This window comes from Eupeodes corollae, chromosome 3 (assembly GCF_945859685.1).
Source record: "Eupeodes corollae chromosome 3, idEupCoro1.1, whole genome shotgun sequence".
NCBI classification, from domain to species: domain Eukaryota; kingdom Metazoa; phylum Arthropoda; class Insecta; order Diptera; family Syrphidae; genus Eupeodes; species Eupeodes corollae.
The window spans coordinates 114798302-114812257 of NC_079149.1; positions in this window are offsets into that span (position 1 = coordinate 114798302).

The following is a 13956-nucleotide window of genomic DNA, read 5'->3' on the forward strand; positions in this document are numbered from 1 at the left end:
CTAAGAATGCAATTGAGTAGCAAAGCCCTCTCTCCAGCTACCAAAGTGTCGCTTTATAAGACCCTCATCATCCTCGTCCTACTATACGGTGCAGAAACATGGACTATGACAAAAGCAGATGGAAGCGGATGGGTCGTTTCGAGAGAAAAGTTCTTCGTCTGAACTACTGTCCCGTATGCATAGAAGGTAAGTGGGGGAGAAGATGTACGGCCTGTACAGTGACCTATACTTAGCTAGAAGGGTAAAAGTCAAACGACTAAAATGGCTGGGTCACGTAAAGCGCATGGAAACCAATGCTCCTGCCCGAAAAGTCTTTGAATCTATACCCACAGGACAGCGCAGTAGAGGAAGACCGCAGAACAGGTGGTGCACATAATTGGAAAGTGAAAAAATTGCTCAAGAGTTTTTCAATAAGCATACGGTTTTAGAATGTGTTCATGGAGCTAACCATTTGCTTACTAGCTGCTTACTTTTGTACAGTTATAAATGCTAGAACTCTTATTGTTTCATTTTGTACATGAAAAATGTCAGAAAATGGAATTTTAAAAAATGTAAGCTGCCCAAATAGGGGACTATAGAAAAACAAACCTTTTATTAGATAACCTTTTAGCACCAAAATTTTTGGAATTGTACTTTTTGCATATTTTTATGTTAATATCTGTAAAACAAAGTTTTGTTGAAGTTAAAAACTTAACTAGTTCATCAGATATGGAAAACGGAAAATAAATCCCAAAACGTACGAACATACCCACTCTATTCTAGAATTTAATATGAAGGCTTAAACTTATTGAGAACGGGAATTAAAAAGTGCGTAATTGGGGCACTGCACACAATTTTTGAAAATGATAAATATTTATGAAATCAAGTCTTATACTCATACCAAATCTGATGTTGTAGAATTTGGATTAGAATATTTCATACTAATTCAGACATAATTCTCACGGTAGCACTTAAAATCTAAAACACCCAAAAACGCCTATTTTAATTAAACCTTTCTTCAAACCAATAAATATTTATCATTCATTGTTCAGGTTTGTTCCTTTCTCTGAAATAAATTGTGCATTTCCTTCTTTGTTTTGTAGTGTTTTTTTTTCGATTTAAAATGTATTTTATCATAAATATCGTGTTCAGTGCTACTCTATCAAAACTACCATAATATTTGCAAAAGCTTTGAACTAATATTAAAATAGAACTTTTATAGTTCATGACGCTAAGCGTGGCATTTTGCATTATTCTTCTTTTTTTTGTGTGGTATTTTATTTTTTTCTCGTGGTATTCTCTTGCGTGAGTTAATTCAGTTAATTAAACATCAAAACAGGAACCATGTTTTTCAACAACAAAGGGAGGGCTAGGATTAAATTAATACATATTACTTTTTTCTTATATTTTCGGTCTACCCACCAAACAAAGAGTTATGTTTTTAACTTTCAAAAAAAAAATAACTTGTCATAAATTTTAGTTTTTAATATTATGGTTATGAAAATGAAGGGATTTGAATTTGATACTTTTTTTTCCTTGATATAATGTTAACATCATTTAATATACACATTTAATTAAAACATATGTGTTTAGTATAAGTACGTCAAGACAAAAGAATTTTGCATAAAGGAAAGGAAAAAAAATGTTAAACTAATGTTTGACCTTTTGTAACAAAAAGTCTGATGTATTATGTTTTAAAAAATATGATATTTCAGTTAAGTAAAGCAGTTAAAAAATAAAATTGCATGACAATGCAATTAATGGTTGCACGAACATTGCAAAATAACTCCCTAATTTCAAGGACATACAAATGTTTAAGCTTGAAAAGTAATTAAAGCAAAATTATGAATTGCTCATAAGTTTCAGTTCTTAAAAAAATGGTTTTGTGGTTTAAACGTTTTTCATGTTATAAAAACGCCTTGAGGTAAGAAAAAAGAACAAACAAAATGTAATACTTTAAAAAATGCACCCAAGCTTATGTTAGAATTGGGAAATAATGGTTATTTTTCTCACTTTAACTTCTATTTTAACTAAAAGTAATGAGTAATTGACTTTTTACCATTGGACAGATACAAATTTTAATAAGTTGTAGTTGTAAACATATTTACACTTTAAATGCTTGTGATAGTAATTTGATTTACTAATAACATGTAAGTGAACATTTTAATGGGTTTGGTCATGTTTTTGAGGTAATTCACTTTTAAATTGTTGTTGTGGTCATGATTTCGTTATCTATTTTTGAATTCAATATATTGTATTTTTGAAATAAAATGTACCTACGTTTAAATTGATTGCAATGATTATTGTCAATGGTAATCATTTTTGATCATTTCCTGTGTTTTTAATTACATTTAAAAGAGTAATATTTTATTATTATGTAATTATTTATTAAAATGTTTCAAATACATTTCAAAGAAATGAAATCGAGTTTTTCAATAAGAGCGCTACAAAAGCTTTTTTTAAATAAAACAAAAACGGTTTTGGATATCAATGAAATTCTTTATTCATGTGAAAGTACGTTCAGTCCAGACGCTGAACCCAATTTTTACTTCTGAAGTTCGTCAATGTTGTTGGCATAAACCATAGACCATAGACTTGACGTAGCTCCAAAGGAAATAGTCTAATGGCGTCAAATCACACGACCAAGGCGGCTAAGCTAATGGACCATATCTTGATATAACACGTTATCCAAACTTGGTTTCCAATAAATTGACTGTGACATTCGCTGTGTAGGTTGTGGCGCCTGCGAAAAATATTCGGTTATCATTGAACGATAGAGATCCCTATTCACAATATTGTGCCGGTCTTGATCATCACGGAAAAAGTACGGCCCAATGACGCCGGCGGGCCATAAACCACATCAAACCGTATTTTTTCGAGGTGCAATGATGGCTCATGGAGAACGTGTGGATTCCGCATATCTTGTTTATTGACGGAGTTCGTGTATCTTTCCATCATGAAATGCAAACCTTGCTGAAGAAAAATGTCAAAAGAGCGGCAAGAAATATGTCGTCGTTTGCTGTCCCTGTCGCTCGACTTTTGTAGCGTCCCTATCGGAAAACCATGTAGATTTGAACTAGTATTTGTAATTTAATTTGTTTGAAATCTTTTTCTCCAAATCTGGTTAGTGTATGTAAACATAACCGTTTTCAAGATTATTGAGATTTATAAACATAATATTTATTTCGTGTGTTTTCTTAGCTACAACGAATTTAGTGGAATGACCAAAATATTGGATTAATGAGCTCACAAATTTTATGGTGTTGGCACAATTTTGAACTTTTTTTTTGATCATAATCGGTCCTATTTCATCATATGGTTTGTGTATTTGAAATAACTAATCGAATGCACAAACCATTTTAAAGTTCTATCTTACATTATAAGAGGACTTAGGATGAGCTACGCCAGTGAATTAACCGTGAGGATTTTTTTTGGACGTTATGAACACAGTCCATCTCAGCATACCGCATGGACACCCGGACAGAAAAACTCTTCCCAAGGAATATGTAACAATGGCAACAGGTTGAGGGGGTAATTAAAATTATTTTTAAATGTTTCGTGAACGCCTAAAAATAAAAAGAAGTTAAGTGTTTGCACACTAAAGATTATTTTCTGGCCAACAATTCAAAACGGCTCTGCTTACCTTATGAAAGGAGAGAACAACTGAGACTTAGTACTTGAAACATAAATGTAGTTAATTTTGAAATTCGAAATAAAAAAGAGGATGGGATGTGACCCACACTGATAACTTCACCTGCTGTCGATTTTTCCTGCTTAAAAGGTTTGTAAGTTATTGAGTTTTAACAAAAAAGTCGTCAGTAGTTTGTAAGTTATTGAGTTTTAACATAAATTTCGTCAGTTGAATTTTTCTAAAAAAATTTTGGCTAACGAAATTTTTTTTTCGAAAACCAATTTTTAATAATTTTAGTAGCATTGCTTAAATATTTGTATTTCTGCTATAAACAAATACAAATTGTGTGAATGAGAACCGTACTATTTTTGCGAACTGTTTTTTGTAGATATTGAATTTTATAAAAACTGCTGGATTTTGGATACAAAAAATACCAAATATCAAAAACAATATGTGAGATAAAATTAGTTTGAATGCAATTTTTGGATTTTTGAAAAGATATTTCAGTCGATAATCAATTTATGCTAACTTTTAGTTTTGTTTTAGGTTTTTATTTTTGGTAAATAGCTATTGACAACAATATATTTTACAAGTCAAAATTAGTTTGAAAAGATATTTGAGGAGAAAATCAATTTTTACCAACTTTTAGTAAAGATTTCTTTTTAGGTTTTTATTTTGTATATAAAAACTTTCGATTCGATTTGATTTTTCAAAAATTTTACCAGATTTCAAAAACGTTATTTTTTGTTGCACAAAATTATTTTTGAGATAAAATAAGTTTTTGTTCGTAAATTAATCGAGGAGACAAATATTTGTTTTCGTTTTTTGATTTATAAAAAACCGTTTATTAATTTTTTTTTGCAAATATATACTAGTTTTGTATTATGTTACAATGTATAATTTTAAATTTAATTCAAGTCTCTAGCGTTATTGGTTCGTGAAATATGTTGGGTAAGAAAATGTTTCGAATAAATTGCTTTGGTAAAATAAACACCCACTCAATTTTTTTGAGAACCCTTTCTGCATCATTCTGCATTATTATTCGTATAATAAAATTTATTTGAAGTCGATACATCTACAGGTCTTGAGCTACGGGCGTACAAACGTACATACCCATTCACGCACATACATCTCCCTTAAAATCTTTTCATAAGACACCTTGAAAAGTCGAGAACAGTCAAAATTTTCAATTCGACAAATCAGACGAATTACAATAACTTTCAATGGGAAGTTAACAATAGTACGATGTCTTATATTAAAATCGTTAGAGCTTTTTCCTTAAAAAAAAACTACTCCTCCCAAAATTAAGGGTATCTTAAAATTAAATTGTGAAACCTTTTACTGTTCAGAGTTTATAAAGTTATTTGCCATATGAATAAAGTGCGTATAATAGTGCGTATACGCCTCGGAACACTTTGTGAGTCATTTTGATTACTTTGAATGCGGTCTTGTGAAGAAATTGTTCTAAATTTTAAAGTTTCTCTAACTCCAATTATAAGAGTGTCAAAAAATATAAAAAGCTCATTTTGATTATCATATTTATGCATATAATAGTTTTTCTCACAATAATTTAAATAACAAAGCCCATGAAATAGAAGAATTATTATATCTACCTACTATACACCTAGAATTTTTCCTTAATTTGTATTTTTATTTTGGCTATAATTAATTATATACTAAAAACACTCACGACATCCTTTTGGCATCTCAGCAAGTGAGCGAAAGTTCATGATGACAGAGAGTCATTTCATTTAATTAATTTTTCCCTTTGAACCACACTATAGTAGGTTGTTTAGCCCATTAACACCTGCATACCTACTTGAGATTTGAATTCTTATTGCCTTCGTGTCACTATCAAAGTTTATAAACATATATAATTGAATATACTTACATATCTAGATCTATATATATTATATAGAGCATGATGTGAATGTACTAATCCTTTTTTCTAACTTTTCCATTACGAAGTGGTGATGAAAATTTCCCTCTGTCTGTGCTGTGTACGAGTATGGCTGTGTGTTATGGTGATGTGACATCCTGAATTCGAGACAATAAAAGTCTTGGAATATGAAGTCAAGTCAAAGGCAGGTTGAAAACATTGTCATCTCACTCATTTGAAAGGCAGTCTTTTTTTTGTTTTTGTCTTTTTTTTCGTCTTGTGAAGTCTTCATCGTTTGTTGGCTATTAAGGCTGTCTAGTTTATGCATATGGCCCGCAATTATTTTCGCACTAATGGGACTCCTTATTATGTATACAAAAAGAGACTGTTTTAGGTTGCTTTTTTTTATAACGGTTGTTGTGTAGTCTATATGTCTCTAAGTACATATATGTAAATTGTGTATAGGGAAATGATGAGACTTAAATGGCAAGATTGTATACAATTGTACATCCGTATATAGCTTACATTATGAGGACTTAAAATGAGATTTAACGATGATCCGGATTCCTCGTGCAGAATGATGGCTTCGCACTATCATAGCAGGGAAGAAGAATTTTTTGCGTCTCTTCATTCTCAGAGCTTTAATATTAAATTTTATGAAATTTTCTTAAAGAGGATGTTTAAGATGAAGCAAGGATCTGGTGATTTATTTAAGGTTTTTTGATTAAAATTAAGTTTGAAATTTAGTGGAAAAGTTCATACACAGGCTTAATTTACTAATTCATCTACGACCGGTAATATAATGTTTTTAATAAATTGACAATTTAAAAATTTCGAAAGATTAAGAAGTCATTTTTGTGTATGTTCTAGAATCTGAAAAAAAATCGTATTTTCAGAGGATTTAATTTTTGGTTCAATTAAAATACAGGACATCACAATCCACTGTAATAATTCTAAACCTTATACTTTCTAAAGAAATAATAAATATCTTAAAATATTTATTGCAAGTTACTCACGACCTATTTTATTAGACAATGATGTGTATTCATCATTGCTAAGCTGTAATTAAAATTGAATGAAATCTCAATTAATGTTCTTCAAAACCTTTTTTAATTCAAAGAATTTAATTACTTTTAGACCTTATTCACAAAACTTGACAAAGTGCCACCGAGGAAAATTTGTTAATTGACATTTAAATGACAATAATTGTTAAAAGTATATATCCCCATAAATAATTTGATTAGGATAATTTCACGTGTAAAAGACTATAAAACAAAAATAATGGAGGATCTTGTTTTAACTTTGCGGGTTATTAGTACTTCATTTATAGCTTTTAAGGTAAATAATGTATGACTTTTATGTGTAAGTCATTGATTTATATGGGATTTTAAATAATAAAAAAAGAGGACTCATTTATTTAAGTGTCGCATATAGGTACGGACTTATGGTTGCAAGGCATTATAATCACAATAAATTTAAAAATATATTATTTGAAATAAGTAGAGGTCATATCAAATTTTTTGGAAGAGCATGGATTATCTAGTTGTTCATGTGGTATTTTTATACCTTCCACATTTCACCTTTTATTGCAGGATAGTGAAGATTTAGTAAGGAAACCGTTTTGCTAATACTCAAAACTATTTCGTATTGTCATTGCTAATTGCTTTTTCCTTTTTTCTTGAGAAACTTTATCGAAAGGATATTTGTTAAACAAATTAAGTCTAAATTACAATTAACTTCAATTTCCTTCATGTTTAAGCTTTTGGCGTTCTTATGTTTTATCCACATTATAATCTTCAAATAGGAAGTTATTAAAATGGGTCCGATGTCAAAATTTTCAATTTGACAAAATTGAAAATCTTGACATTTCTCGTCGTTTCACGGTCCCTAGAGTCGAAATAAAAGATATTTAGATAGATGTTTGTTCGTGCTTGTGTACGTACGTTCGTACGTCCGTAACTTGGGCACGCGACGTTTTTTTGTCGTCCATAGCTCAAGAACCAAAAGAGATATCGACTTCAAATAAATTTTGTTATAAACATAAAGAGGCAGAAAGAGCATTTCGAAAATTGCGTATGAGCATTTTTTACCATAACAGTTATAAAAAGGTGTAGTTAACCCTAAATATCTCATGAACCAAAAACGTTTGAGACTTGAATTAAATTTTATATAATTATTGTAACGCGATACCAAATAAGTATATTTTTAGAGAAAAATCCAATTTTTATAAATCAAAAAAAAAATGTACGAATACAAAATTATCTCCAAAAAAATTTTGTGCAACGAAAAATAAAACGTTTTTAACATCTGGTAAAATTTTAAGAAAAATCGAATTGACAGTTTTTTTTTTTATAAAAACCAAGAAAACATTAGGTACTCAAAATTGGTAAAAATTGAATTTCGACTCAAATATCTTTTTAAAAATTTGAGATTATGGCTTCCAACGTATTTTATCTTAATAGAAATATCGTTTTCAACATTCAGTAAAATTTTGAGAAAAATCGAATTGAAAAATCAAACCTAAACAAAATAATTAATAAAAGTTGATAAAAATTGATTTTCGACTTAAATATCTTTTCAAACCTTTGAGAATTGCCTTCAAACTAATTTTATCTTTTCAAAAATATTGTTTTCAACATTTAGTAAATTTTGAGTAAAATCGAATAGACAGTTTTCTTACAAAAATGAAAACCTTACATAAAAACAATACTAAAACTTGGTAAAAATTTACTTTCAAATAGCTTTCCTAAAATTAAAAATATTGTCTTCAAACTTTTTTTATATTACAGAAAATATTGTTTTCGATATTCAGTAGTTTTTTGTATAAAAATCCTACAGCCTACAAGAAATAGTACGCAAATTTGGTATGAATTGAGGTTCGGTTCTTGATATCTCTTAAAATAATTTCATTCATCCAATTTTTAAAAATTTAACAAATTCTACTTAAATTGGTAAAAATTTGTTTTCGACAAAAAATCTATTTAACAAATCTAGATTTTCAAACTAAACTATTTCTTTATATGAAAAATATTGTTGGTAATTTAAAAAATTTTAAGAATAATTCAACTAACAACTTTTTTAACCCAACCTTACAAACTTTTAAGCAAGACAAATCGACAGACGGGATGGGAAATTATCAGTGTGGTCGCATCCCAGCCGCTTTTTATTTTTAAAAATCGATGCAAATATAAGCATGACTTTTTTGGAAATTTTTCAACGATATCTAAAAACTATGAGGAGAAGGATACGAGTAAAAATGTGATCCATTTTCAAAATAGGACTATATGCTTTCACATTTTTCAAAATACAATTATAATCATAAGTTTAAAGGCACAATATCAAAGCAAATTCGCCTTGTCAATTCCAATTAACATTTCTTAACCTTCTTGTCCAACATTATTGTCCTTCAGGTTCACGTAGTAGTCCTTCCGTTCTTGATTTGTCTGAGTCAAATGTACCATGTTTTATAACCCAACTAACTAGTTTCCAAGCTCTCAGCTCTAAAATGTGCAGTTCCTTAAAGGTTTAAAAAAAGCCCCAAAAGAAAAAACAATAAGAAAATCCAAAATTGTTCAAAACAGCTCGAAAATATTAACTGTAAGAATGATGTAGATCTTCGTATTCATAACTTTACAGAAAACATTTAATCTGCAAAAGATGAAAGTGTGCCTTAAAGATTAAAGAGAGAAACTTTGCATACAAGTTTACTATCTAACATACTAGAACTCATTAAATGAAAAATCTTGATAAAAGGAGTTGTCAGCGTAACTGTCGAGAATGGTTTCTCATTTTAGTAAGATGATTTCAAATTAACTTATAAAACTTCGCAACCATTAATGGAATAAAAAGCTCAATTCTCTAGATAAAAACTATTCCATTTCTGTAGGACTCGACGTAAATATACTTCACCGATAATAAAAAGGCTGAAGAACTTGCAGGAAATTTATCAAAAAACCATTCGGTTTCACAAAGCTATTTGACAGGGTGACAAATGACCATCAAATGCTTTTGTAAACGAAAAAAACTTAACGAGTATTATTAGTAAGTCTGGGCTGAGATTTTTTCAAAAATGTTTATTTGGAAAACCTATCGCAGAACGGAATTAGGTACTTAAATTCATGTCTTAAACTTCAATATTTCCTTAATGTTTGGAAAAAAAGCAAAAGTTGTGTCTTTTTTGAAAGCAGGTAAACCTCTAGGTGTTTTTTTAAACTACAGACACATTTACTTACTGAGCATCATAGGCAAAACATACACAAACAATTCCTATCTCCTTCCTGATGAGCAATTTGGTTTTAGAAGTTGTCACATCACATCCCATCAAATAAAAAGAATTTGTAACCATGTTTTAAAATAGCACAGATTCCAAAGAAATTGAAACTAACCAAAATGAAGTGCATTTCACAGAAAATCAATTAAAATTTTGATGTTTTTTTGTTCTCATCAACATGGACACAATTATTTTTGGTTTTATGCTTTCCGAAAAAAAAATCATTTCAAAACTGAAAAATATTTGTTCACTAAAATTTTCTCAAAATTTGCAATAGAAAAACCATAATTTCTAAAAGCATTCATTAGAATTTTGCCACAGAATGTCGTTAAAAAATTCAAACTAAATTCAATTGGATTCAGGAATTTTTCTTTTGCAAAAATACAACAATAAAGAGAGACACAAGTTCTTTTAGAAGATATTCCTAAAAGCCTCTTTATTGTGCACTTTTCTATAAACTAAAAACAAATACAGGAAAACAGAAAACAAGGACGATTCTGGGAAACGCAGTTTTTTAAAAAAGAAAGGAAAAAAAATCAGTGATTTATCATCAGAAGATGGAAAAATAGGTATAATCTATTTCCCATATGTACCAAGAAATACCGTCATCCAGCAACCTGGATCTGATGGTAGAACGAAGTGAATACAGCAATAATCCTGAATTGAGCCGAAATCTCGTGGGAAATTAGCATCCTACAACTAGAGATTCTGTCACACCCACAAACAAGGCCAATCTTCAAAAAGAAAAGAGAACAAAAATAAGAATAAAAACATCGTTCAACACATACCACTGCTTAAATATTGGACTCTATCGGTTGTAGGCAATTCATGCACCTGCCTCTCAAGTGAACTCGTCCTGTTTGGTTCTGAATCTCTGATATAGTACTTACGTACTACGTTAAATACTCGTCGGAGTTGTATGAAATAGTCCATAAACAGTCTTTCTGTCAGTTTAAAAACTTTTCCATAGAACTTTTTTTCCCGTCGAAAGTTACAATATTTCGGAATCTCAAGAACATAAGAAATGCTAACTTGGTCAAATATATGGTGAAGCTTTTTAAAACTATTGAATTTTTAAAATGTTTCTAAAACCAATACTTATTCCTTTTAAATACAGAAAATAAGTGATAAAAAAGAAATTGGAAGAACCATCGACAGACAAATGTTTTTAAGGTGAATATTGGCCGGATTCGACAATTCCCAATGACTTTGTTAACAAAACTCTTCACATCATCGTTGTACAAACAAACCGTACGAATATGTTGTACATACCTGTGCCAGGAACACATATTTGAATACGGACGAAAATTGTGTGCCGTATTTTTGGAAAAAACATACCCACATAAAAAATATCCTTCTCGTGCTAATATACATGTTTCTATGTATGTGTAGTACGTAAACTATGATGTAGTGTATACTCGAGGTACGAGGATACATTTTGTGAAAACAAACTATGCACAGCATGTTATCCTTTAGTTTTTGTTTGTATTTTTTATTTTTTAAAAACAAAAACAAAAAATCATTCATATAAACAACACGTTAGTCACCTGTCAAGGTAGAAAATTTATTGTCAATTCATAATATTTTTTGAATTTTTTTTTTAGAAAGAGAATGGTGGGTAAAATATTGAAGGATTTTCCAGAGTGTTTATACTTGAAAATATTTATTTATGGAACGATGGTGTTAGGATTTCTGTGAATTTACATATATTCATAATGAAATACCAAAGACTCTTGAAGTTTATTTGAATCCATTTTTTAAAAATGATGCTTTTGCTAACAGAGGTTATCGACAGAAGTGATGACACATCATAACATGGCTGTGTCTGTTGATTTGTATGTCCTATTAAAATTTTCAAGATGTTTTTATTACGAAATTTTGAAAAAATATAAAGATGACAAGTCCAGGAAATCAGAATAAAAAAGAGTAAAATACAAAAAAAAACGAATTTTGGTGAAGAGATTAATCCTTTGTGCTGAAAATCATATTTAAAGTGGTCTTAATAACGTTTTAAGTTGGCCATATATATAAATTCAAGTAATTAAATTTTTGAGAATTCTGAAAGTTTTAAATTCTTAGGAGTTGCCATGTGAATTAAAAATAAAAACTCTTAGTTAATGGTGGCATTTTTGGCACCGCGAATAGCCACTCTCAAACTTGCTTTTTAATTTGAAATGTATTTTAAGACTCGATTCCAATATAAAGGTACTTCTAAGTAGGTACTTAAGTTCGTTTAAATTAAGCTTTTCACCGAAATTCAGCTTTTAAATGTTCAGTAACATTCCGTTCTAAAAATATTTTCATTTTTTTTAATAAAGTGAATGTACAAAAAAATGGCGAAAGAATACAATTTGTGTACTTATTTTTTGCTTTCCACCTTTAATTTTCAGTTATAAAGTATTATTTTATAATAAAAGAGTTACTCATACTTACCTATTGCATCCGATTTGGTAAGTGTAGATTGGTTTCTAATAAGAAGTTTCACTTTAATATTTTATAAAAATCAGTATTTTTTAAGAGATATCAATAAATGTTTATTTTTGTTAAGAAAAAGGCCTACAATTATCAATAGAATGAAACACCAGGCAAATGGTTACAACGTTTTCAATATTTAAGAAAGGTGATGCTAGCTTACTTGAGAATAACAGAGGTATTTCAATATTAAATTGCATTTGAAAACTATTTGCTATAATCCTATACAAAAGACTTATCAATTGGTTAGAATCAAACAATCGCTTAAGTATGTTTCAAGCTGTTTTCCGTGAAGGCTTTTCAACGATTGACCATATTTTTGCTTTATCAAGTATTGCCAACAAATTTAACAAAAAAAAAAGAAATGGTATGCTCGCTTTATCGACTTAAAAGCTGCATTTGATACCGACAATCGACAAGCAACTCATTTACAAAATAGCCTCACTTGGTATATTTAGAAAATTTCTAAGTATCTACGAAAAATTTGTATGTAAAACTTATGCGACAGTTTGGGATGGGACCGAAATTTCAAATTGGTTTCAAACGACTGTGTTCCCCAAGGATGCATCCTCAGCCCAATCTTGTTTGCCCTTGACATTTGTGATATTTCAGATAATTACCCGGTAGAGTTTGTTTTTTTGATATTCGTATAAAAGTACTTCTTTACGCGGATGACTTCGTTATGCTGGCGGATAACCCATCTTCTCTCCAGCTACAAATCAAAACTGTCCAAACGTACTGCAATATCTGGGACCTTACAATAAACTCAGAGAAAACAAAGATAATGGTATTTGAGGCACGGAGTTGTAGAAGGTTGAGAGAAGAAACGTGGTTCCTTAACAACCAACCTATTGAAATAGTACAGGAATTCAAATATCTAGGAGTGTTGATGTCTGCTAACGGTAGCTTCAATAAACAAGTTCAGCGTAAGAGTAAAGAAGCTAAGGTAGCTCTCAAGTTAATGTGGCCAACTTTATTCTCAAACAAAAACATAGACTTAATATCTAAATACCAAGTTTTTCAAGCAACCATTAACACTAGCTTGTCTTACGGTATTCAAGTTTTTGGTCTATTTTGAAGAATTTGATTTGATACAATGCTTTTTTTCAAAATATTGTTTCGGTTACCTAGTTCGACTTCAACCTTTGCAATTCCTGTTGAGTCTGGAATTGCGCTGATTTATGTTAAAAATTTGAAATTGCATTCAGATTTTTCAATAAGAGTGATGAGTAAACCAAGTTCGAATCTTCACACATCTATCTTTAAGGTTCTTTTGCGAACAGGTTGCATAATGTTTCTCTTGAACTGACTGAGTTTAACATAGATGACTGAGCAAAAGCATAGACTATTAAAAATGAAGTTTCTTATTACAAAAGGCTTAAGCTTCGACAATTTAAACAAAATCAACTCGAAAGTCCTTTTTTGAGCTAATTCGGAGTTTTCAATATTACCGCATTTTTCTATAAGTGGAAAATTTAATATATATGCAGGTTGAAGGATCTTAAAGAAAAATGTCAAAAAAAGTCGCATTTAGCGAAAGAATGTTGTTGAAAATAAGTTTGTTAAAATTTTGAATAAAGTCTAGATACTTTTGTTCTCCATCACCTTCAAGTGCCTATGGTGAAAAGAAAAACTAAATTTTGCTTATATAGGAACGTATATCTTTTTTAAGCATAAAAACCTTTTAATTTCTATACAAGGGCATATGATGCACGTGACTCAGTC